Below are 10,530 nucleotides of genomic sequence, written 5' to 3' on the forward strand. Positions count from 1 at the left end.
GTGCATCTTTGAAGATTAAGAAAAATGCCTTCTATGCATCTCTGTGTCCTCAACACCTAGCAACACATGGTATTCACGTTTTTATTGAATAATAAGGGTATTCTACAGGCCCTTGAGAAGATTTGGGCCTTGCAAAGTTACTTTGTTTTCCCTAAACTTTTGAGCATAAAATATTTCTTAGCATTGGGTTCATGAGTATTGCCATTGGTTTTCAACTGATGCTAATGAAAACGACTAACCACGTAGATTTTGCAAGCAAAAATTTTGGAACTTTCAGAGTACAGTGGGGCCTTGACTTACGAGTGTCCCGACTAACGAGTTTTTTGAGATACCAGCTGTCTCTCTTGCATTGAGTTGACAGAGTAATTTGAGTTAACGAGCTCCGTCTCAGAATGAATTAAACTCGTAAGTCAAGGCCCCACTGTATTTAAAAACACTTTTTTGGACTTCTCAGATCTTAACTCTAGAATTTGAATTTCTTACATTAAAAAAAGAGCTTGAAAAATACTCTTTTAAAATATATTAAATTTAGTCAACAAATCAATGGCATGCTAAGCCACATTAGAGCCTGAGGCAAAATAAAAAAAATTACTATTACTGAAACTGTTTTTAACTGAACATTTTGATATTTTATTCATCATGGGTGCTTTGCACTAATTATTATTTTTTTAAATATTGCATAAAATACTATTTATGTTGATTATTGGGTTATTTGGCAGCCCCTTACATTTAGCTTGAAAAGCAAGTGCTCATTCATCTCACTTTAGTCCTGACCTTGCACAAACTCATATATTCTAAAGATATTTTTCTTTCACTGAAAAACTGATGTAAAATAAAGCATCAGAGAAAAAACGATGTTGACATTCTTTTTCTTCATGAGCTCATTCCTAGCTTTATAATAAAATAAAAAATTGTAAAAAATTGTTTTGTATCCAATTGTACCAGATAGCTGAGGTGTCACAGGAGGCAGGAGTAGCCTGCATGCAGGTGATTATCACCAATCAGTGTTTCACAGTGGGTGGAAGAGGCCTAGGAAACAACTTTAACCTCTGGAGATTTCTTCTGTTTGCCCTTTCTTCTTTGTTTTTTAGATGGATTAAATTACAATCCTGGGAAGTTCATCTCTCCTGACTTTCCCTTCAGTGGTCTATCTTCCGGTTCCTATACAAACGAATTCAGAGCCTTAGAAAAGCCTTTCTGGCCAAAATCTGAAGCCACTCCCTCCATTCAATTCTTAGCAACTAAGCTGGTAATTTTATCTCCATTTATTGACCCCTTATGCCTTTATTCTCAACTAGTTCTGAACACAAGAAACGGTGTTCTTTATTGATCTTAATCCCAACATTTCCTCCCTAAATTTTGCTCTGTAAGTCTAGTCAAGAAATATTTTTGCTTTGTAGACTTATTCTAACTCTAACAACAAACTTTAGAGTTCTTTCTAGTCTCCCATACCTTACCCATAACTTTGATACCTTTCCAAATGGAGAATTTTAACATGAAGGAGTACTTTACTTTAAATTAAAATGAAATATGAAGAAAACTGAATATCTTAAAAACAAAAACATAACTTGATTAACTTATATCTTATTTTCACTTTGCTACATTAACCTGAAAATAAAATTTAAGATAATCAAGTTGCAGTCTCTTCTCTGACCATTTGCAATACTGAAGCTGACCACCAGCCCTGCTTTTCCCAGGGCTACCCTCACTTCTGACCAACTGACTACAAATTTGAGTTTCCCACCACCCCTCAGTTTTTATAATTATTTAGAACAACTCACAGAACTCAGGAAGCACCATATGTACGTTAATGTTGTTACAGAAGAAATATACATGTATACAAATCAGAACCAGGATAAAGAATTCGATTTCAGACAAGAAGCTTACACTAACGTAAGCTTGCCAAGTGTTTTTGAGAGAATAGATTAACAAAAATAATTCCCTAATGGGATTGTTTCATAGGAAAGAATCTTTCAAAATAAGTTAGAAAGTCATAACTGATTATTTTCTTTGGTTATTTTATTATTTCCTAAGAAAATTGTTAAAATTTATAAAATGATCAAGTGATTATTTGCTTTAGTAATTTTCACCATATGATCAGGCTAATTAAAGAATTATTTTTATTTTTATTTTTTAAAATATTTTATTGATCCTTTACAGAGAGGAAGGGAGAGAGATAGAGAGTTAGAAACATCGATGAGAGAGAAACATTGATCAGCTGCCTCCTGCACATCTCCCACTGGGAATGTGCCCGCAACCAAGGTACATGCCCTTGACCAGAATCGAACCTGGGACCTTTCAGTTCACAGGCCGATGCTCTATCCACTGAGCCAAACCGGTTTTGGCTAAAGAATTATTAAAGTGTCTTAATGTTACCTACTATTGCCATAACTTTAGAAAATGTAACAAGAACACTGCATGTGGAATTGAAAAAATAAGTTAAGTATTACTTTCTATAATTTTTGTTAGAATAATAGTAACTTGGATTATTTTAATAAAATTTCAACAAATTATGGTAGACTGAATAATTGATCAAAATTCTTTAGCTCCCTCTAGCAATAACATATGTCTATACTTTGCCAAGGCCTTGCCGTAGACTAAGTATACTTCCCTAACCCTCATCCATGTAACTTGCTTTGGCCAAAATAATGTTAGCAGCTGTGACACAAGCAGAGGACTGAGATGTGTTAGTGTTTGGCCATGCATCGTACACTCCTGCAGTTACCATGAGAAGAGCTTCCCTGGAGAACTATCTCAGTTGCAGCCTGGATCCCAGAATGATCACTCCTGGAGCAGATCTGGGCCTAACCCGCAGTAGAGCCTGGAGCAGACTCACCCCCAACCCACATTTAGGGACCAAGACCAGCTGAGCAAAGTGAGGTTAGTCAGCCAAACCCTAGCGGGGTGATTTGATGAGTGGTATTATTGTGCCAATATTGACTAATGCAAAAATTTGTGCTAGAAGGGGGGTGCTGCCATAATAAATACCTGTATTATGTGGCATCAGCTTTGGAATAAGGTAGCAGAGAGCAAAGAAAATTTGAGCCGAGTCTGAATAAATTCTGCATAGTGGTAAAAAGTTTGGTAAACCTGTCACCTATGAGAATCCCAAAGAGAAAGAAATAGCTAGTGATCCTCCCTAGCTGCAGTGAATAAGGTCCTACAATATTGAGATGACTGCAAAAGAGAACTTACTGGTGAGCAGGATGAATGTTCTTGTTTTAAGCCACTGAGCTTTGGGGTGGTTTATAATACAGCATTATTGTGGCTACTGATTGGCAGATATATGACCTAAAGTTTATATTAGTTTTATTGATTGATTGATTGATTTCCTCAAGCAAGAATATGCTCATTGATTTGAGAGAGAGAGAGAGGGAGAGAGAGAGAGGGAGAGAAACATCAATGTGAGAAAGAAACATTGATTGGTTGCCTCTGGTATGTTCCCTAACTAGGATCCAATCTGAAACGTAGGTATTTGCCCTGACCAGGAATCAAACCCACAACATTTCAGTTCACAGAAAGATATGCCAACCAACTAAGCCACAGCAGCCAGGGCTACATTAGTTTCAATTCCACATCCTAATAGTCTTCTTTCCTCATATAAATATTGGCAAATCTCTATGCTGGATATTATGAGGAATACGAAAGAGAATTGTTTATCTTAGAACTATAGTGTTGTGGATAAACTTTATTTTCAGATAAAATAATTTTAAAATTATTATGAAAAGATGGTTAATAATTTTTAAGTGTCAATAATTTTATGAATACAAACTGCTTTATATTATATACATTGTGAAATAGGCTCTGACATTCTTACTATGAGACATTTTAAATATCAAAGGGTTGACAAAAATGAAATAATTGAACAATTAAATTATGTTATTCTTACTAATTTTTCCTGTCAGTGAGACAATAATAAATACCCTTATATTTATTTTAATTGCTGGTGAATGCACTTCTGACCAAATTAAGACATCTAGAGATTAACTGAACCAATATGGCCAGTGTGATTAATTTGGTTTAAATCACTATTGGAGTCTTAATTCTATGAAGAGACCTCATAAATTTGAGCACGTTATGAGCCAACAAGGTTGCAGTGCCAGGGTTAACGTTTATGTGTGTGTCCTGGCTCAGCTCATTGTTCCCAAATGAAGACCAACTCAAAGCCATCCAAGCAGGAGATGGGCTGCCAGAGTAGATGTCTAATATTACAGTAACTTCTACATGTTTCCTTCAGCTGTGTGATTGAGAAAGGGTTTCTATAGCTGTGAGGGACAAGGACCTGGCATACAATGGTCCCATGAAATTGTCATAAAATGAGAATATGAACATGATTATATGTGGCCAAAGAGCTCACCATTTGGCAGAAACAGCAACAAAAGCCACACTTTATATCTAATTAGGGAAATTTTGTGCACTATCTCAAAGATTCACCTCTTCTTCTTCTGGCGGCCTATCCTTCCAGAAAGAAAAATAAAAATACAACATGGGCACTAACTAGGAGAGGAGAGAAAAACCCTTACTCTTATTAGGCATCTATGAAATAAAGTTCAAATTTCAGTTGTGTCAGACATTCCAAGTTTAATATAAATATTTCTAAATATTTGCTCAGTGTATATACTTAAACATATCCAGACGCATATCCAGTAAAAATGATTTCTTGTCCCTCAGTGAACTTTCTACTCTGAGTCATGAACTTCATAACAAGGACACATTACCACAGGCCATGGATGTCTGTCTTTCTTTTGTAACTGAGAAAAAAATAGTCTGTTCCCATTTCTCAACTTGCAATTTTATTCCCTATGCCAAACCAGACCTTTGGCTATCCTTTCATTTAAAATATAAACTTTCCTAGTATTAAGGACTTTTACAATTTTCCTACAAAAGAAGAGGTCTGTTATTTTTACTTAGGTTTTGTTTTGTTTGCTGAACAATGAGATATTGGAAACATGCCATTTTTAAAGACTCACTTTAATTTGTTGGGTGATGACTGTTAATATGGAGTCTGAAAAGTCAGGAGACGTTTATTTATCAAAGCGTAGATGTTAATCAGAGTAAACCGAATGGATTCTGTAGGATTCTGTTTGCGATAAAATCCCTTGTTAATACCTTCCAGATCAATCAAAATATTAAAGCCAAGTTTATTTGCATCCATCAAATGCAATGAGCCCCACTGGCATCAGGGCTGTGGAATTCTGGGCTTCAAGTGCCCTGGGAGTCAAAGGCTGTGGTGATAATCTATTAGCATATTTCCCACAGACGAGGCAGGGGAATGATTGAATATTTAACCAGTGCCAAAACATCACAATATACAGCCTCTATTTGAGAATTGAACCTGTCATCTCCTAAATTGTGCACATTTTCAAGCAGTTAGCACCGTTTATTGTATGAAAACCATCACATCACTCTCATTCTTATAGAAAATTGCTTCATACATGTTAAGGTAAAGGATAATGTTATACTTCCACCATAATTGATAGACTGGGATCATGTGTTCTGTGTATATTTTATCATTGACCCAAGAAGGAAAAGCAAGAAGAGGAGTGGGAACCACTGTTTTTAGGCATACAATAATGGTTTTTGTTTGTTTGTTTGTTTGTTTTTGTTTTTTAAGTAGATGAATCCCAAAAGCTTCCACTTGGTTTTGGGGAGAATCTGATGTCATCCTTTCAAGCAAAACTGGTCAGATTTCTATGGTATTTCATGTCTGCAAGCCATAGCATTATTTCCATCAGCTGTTAATACTGCTACTAAAATTAATGCCCGGAACTCCACTGTTTAAGCAACTTAAGGGGGGTTTAGCAATAACATGTGTTCATAGTCTCTTTATAAGGTTATGATTTTGGTTAAGTATAGTATGTCAAAGGATCTCATTGTGGGATTTATTTCTACATAATTAACTGGAGCTAAGTTCAAGGGGTATGACGCCTGTTTGAGATTGCCCGATTCCACTTCACTGTGTTGGAATGCGCTGTTCCAGTTTGGCTCAGAGGTGATATTTCCTCTGGCCTGGAGTTGTAAAGCAAGCAATTTAAAATGCATAAACACAGTGCCTGAGCCCTGCCGTATATCCACCACCCAGCAGGGCATTCACACTAAGCACTGCCTCACTTACTAATTGCTCAACTGAAGTCCTCACTCCCTTCCCAACTGTCCATTTTCATGTGAATTTGTATCAATGGGGTCCAGGCAGAAAGAAAAGCAACATATTGGAACATCATAGATAACTTGAAATTTCTAAGACCAAATTTTCCCCAGAATACTCTTTACAAAACGAAGAACCAGGGATTTTTATTTTACCTCAATTTTGGGTGCTGTAAAAGAAAAATGACAGCCCTAACCGGTTTGGCTCAGTGGATAGGGCGTCAGCCTTCGGACACAAGGGTCCCAGGTTTGATTCCAGTCAAGGGCATATACCTTGGTTGCAGGCACATACCCAGTAGGGAGTGTGCACGAGGCAGCTGATCAATGTTTCTCTCTCATTGATGTTTCTAACTCTCTATCCCTCTCCCTTCCTCTCTGTAAAAAATCAATAGAATATATTTTTAAAAAAGAAAAGAAAAAGTACAGAACTAGATACCAGGAAGCCTGAGTTTTTAGCCTTGGCTCAGACATCAAATAATTAGATAATTCAACCAATATTTATAAGTGTTTACTATTGCTCATCACATTGCTAAATGCCAAAGGTAGAGGAAATGCATAGTCCTTGCTGTTACAAATCCACAGTGTAGTGGGGAGAATTAAATGGGTATTTCATTTTAGCAAGTAAGAACATGACCAGTCTACAGACTCTCTCAGTAAAGTGGAAGACTTAAAGCTGCTTTTTTTTTAGTGGTGATTTTATGATTTTTTATTAAAGTGTATATCTCATAAGTTAAATGTTTTCAAAAGGTACCATGTCCAAGCACTGTACATTGTATTTTACATGAAGGTTGCACCTATGTGGCCCAAAGTCACATAGCTGGTAAGTGGCAGACCCATAACTGAGACCTCTGCCTACCTGCCTCCAAAGGCCATGTTCCTACAACTCAAAATAAGACTAAACTAAGACTGTCCACCAGGGATATGATTAAGATAGAATTATTACAGCCTACAGGATAAAAAGGCATGACACATTTTTAGAGTGAAACTGATGTGTTGAGGAGAAGATTGAGAGGAATCATGTCTAGATCACATCTGTTTGGAGATTAAGTACAGATATATACTATTATGTCCCATAATTTATCTTTTTCTTATTAAATAATAATCAAGAGAATAATGTGAACTGGAATGTGGTGGTTGGGCGTCATAACATGTTATTTTTCTGTGTGCATTTACTGCTGGCTGGCCGAAGTAGGACCCGTTTAACAATCCGTGAGGCAGCAGCATGGTGTTCTGGAAAGAGTCTGGCTGGGAATGGCCTCTTGCCAGTGACTCTGTGTGGCATTGGGAACTCATTTCCTTGAGCTGGGATTCAGTGCTCCTATCTGTAAAATGAGATGAGAGGTCTGGTCTAGTTTTTTGACTCTTTCTAAAGGAATTAAGCTCCTTTAGATATAGTCTGACTTTGGAAGTATACTCCCAATATCTACTAAATAATAATATATTGATCGGCCTTTGGCATTTGTTTCCTGATAAATGCACTTTTCCTTTTTCTAACCTCAATACACACACACACACACACACACACACACACACACACACACACACATCCTTTCTCTTCTATCCTCTTCCCAACCTTCCCCCGCCTTCCTCTTCAGGTCTTGACTTCGTTAGGGAAGCTTTAGCTGATTTACAGTCTTGGTTGTTTTCCTTCTGATTTCTATGAAAGTACTCTCTACTTTCTCTGTCACTGAGCTGTTGTGAGGATCCGATCACAAAATACATGTACAGTGCTTGGAACCATGCTTAGCACCTTAAGTACTCAATGACTATTCACTAACATCATCATTATCATCATCATGCTTTCTAAACTTATGACACTCTTTGATTTATTAGTCTTTTTGATTCTCTGTGTCATCTACTAGGTATTACCTTTGGGAGGGCAGGGACCATAACAACAGAACTTATGGTTGCAACCTCAGCAGCTTGACCAGTGAATGACAAGAGTAAATAAACACATCTTAATTAGGTAATGTTCAGTAATACATAGCAATTTACATAAGAAAACTTTCATTTATACAACAAAGCAAGTTAAGCCTTTCAGCACTTACATTCTAGTGGAATAGACTGAAACATGCAATTTAAAATAACTTGATGTGATGAGGGCTGTAATCAAGTTCTGAACTTGGGTTTATGGAGACTTAGAAAAAGAAGCAATAGATCTTGCCTGGGGGATGAAGTACACACAACACTTCAGTAGAGCCTTGTAGTGCCGGTGTGATTTAAACTAGCAGATATGTGAGAGAAGGGCCATTTCCCAAAGGAAAAAAGATGGTATAAATAACAACACTAGGTGGGAAACTGCATAACGGGTTTATACCACTGACTTACTAGGTCCTTAGGAGGATGCCCTGGGGATAAGGAACAGGTTTATTAGAGAGTGAAGAGAGATGAGAATGGGAAGATAGGTTTAGACGTTTAAATGTCTTAAATGTCATGCTGTTATATGGTTATATGGAACTTGCAAAAGCTTTTCCTCGTCTTCTAGTCACCTCTCAATACCATGCAATCCGTATCTTGTCTCTTATTGTAAAGCTAAGTATGCATTCACCCAAGCTATTAAATTGTGCTTACATTTTGACTTTTCCTTTAACATTTCCTCTCCTCCATCCCCACTTCTGAAACATCTCTGAAATTCAGGTCATCATGTCCATTTTCTCTGCGGCTGACTGAGTTCAGGTAATTAAGACATTAACCACCCGATCTCCTGTTCGTGGTACATCATTCACACTGCTGCCAGTTACTTCTGACTCTCACCTATCAAGCTTCCACTTTAAGTTTGTCATTTAATCTGACAGAAATACTGTTCATTTTACTTTTAAAATAATATTCTGTGTGCTTGCTTCAGCAGCACGTATACTAAAATTGAAATGATACAGAGATTAGCATGACGCCTTTGCAAGTATGACACCCAAATTTGTGAAGCAGTAAAATAATAATAGTAGTTTTGAGAAGAAAGCATTGTAACAATGTTCCACATGCTAAAAGATCTACATTTGCCTTTTATACTACTTGAATTATTGAGAGCTTTGTCATCGAGGTCATAATCACTGGCTAAATTATCACAAATGTGCTGTATAAATCAACCTTGTATAAAAAAAACATTAAAAAAATTTAAGTGAATAATATTTTTTATATTGTAAACTAGAGGCCCAGTGCACAAAAATTTGTGCACTGGGTGGGGGAGAGGGGCATCTCTCAGCCCAGCCTGTGCCCTCTCGCAGTCTGGGACCTTTCAGGGGATGACCACTTGCTGGCTTAGGCCTGCTCCCCAGGGGATTAGGCCTAAGCTGGCAAACAGACATCCCTCTGGCAGCCTGGGAGCCCTCGGGGGATGTCTACTTGCTAGCGGGGATCAGACCTAAGCTGCAGTTGGACATCCTTAGCAATGCTGAGGAGGCGGGAGAGGCTCCCACCACCACTGCTGTACTGGCAGCCGTCAGCCTGGCTTGTGGCTGAGCAGAGCTCCCTTTGTGGGAGCTCACTGACCACCAGGGGGGCAGCTCCTGCATTAGGGGTCTGCCCCCTGGTGGTCAGTGTGTGTCATAGTGACCAGTCATTCCCAGTCATTCGCTGTTAGGGTCAGTTTGCTTATTACCCTTTTATTATATAGGATAGCGGCCTGGTGCACCGGTGGGGGCCAGCTGGTTTTCCCTGAAGGATGTCCTGGATCAGGGTGAGGGTCCCGCTGGGGTGCCTGGTCAGCCTGGGTGAGGGGCCGATGGGTGTTTGCAGGCTGGTCAAGCCCCCCCAGTGGGGATCCATACCCCATGGAGGTTTGGCCAGCCTGGGTGAGGGGCTGATGGCTGTTTTCAGGCTGGCCACACCCCCTTCAGGGGTAAACACAGTGTCTGTAGTCTATTGACATATTATAGAAACAAAGGGGTAATTTATGAAACTTAAAATATATAAATTTATATATAAATATATAAATTCACTGATTTCACTGGATCCTCCTTGTGTCTGAGGGGTTAGGTAGCCCACTGGGGTGCCTGGCCAGTCTGGGTAAGGGGCTGAGGGCCGTTTTCAGGCTGGCCAAGCCCCCCCAGCAATGGAAGCTCCCAGCCTCTCCTTTTTTTCTTTTTTTTTATTCTGGTATTTATTTACCTTCTATAATTGAAACTTTGTAGCCTTGAGAGGATCTCAGAGCTGGCCAGGGTGGGCAGGAGGGAAGCTTGGCTTCCTCCATGGCCAGGGGCAACCCAAGCCTCCTGCTCACTCCAGCTCTGTGGCCACGGCCGGCTGAAAGCAGGTATCTGGGGTTTATTTATCTTCTATAATTGAAACTTTGTTGCTTTGAGTGGAGTTCAGAGCCAGCCACTGCAGGCAGGAAGCTTGGCTTCCTCCATCATTGGGGCAACCAAGCCTCCTGCTTGCTCCAGCTCAGTG

The 10,530-nt window shown here is 38.8% G+C and overlaps 1 non-coding gene across 1 annotated transcript; it reads left to right on the plus strand.

Annotated features, from left to right (window-relative positions):
• Nucleotides 1-8,976: 8,976 nt before the first annotated feature.
• On the plus strand, nucleotides 8,977-9,080 carry LOC139000358 (U6 spliceosomal RNA). The gene has a single exon (XR_011469564.1). It is a non-coding gene; the product is annotated as a U6 spliceosomal RNA (small nuclear RNA).
• The last annotated feature ends 1,450 nt before the right edge of the window (nucleotides 9,081-10,530 follow it).

Source organism: Myotis yumanensis, unplaced genomic scaffold (assembly GCF_028538775.1).
Source record: "Myotis yumanensis isolate MYYU_CA2020_CCGP unplaced genomic scaffold, mMyoYum1.0.hap1 SCAF_1, whole genome shotgun sequence".
Taxonomy (NCBI): domain Eukaryota; kingdom Metazoa; phylum Chordata; class Mammalia; order Chiroptera; family Vespertilionidae; genus Myotis; species Myotis yumanensis.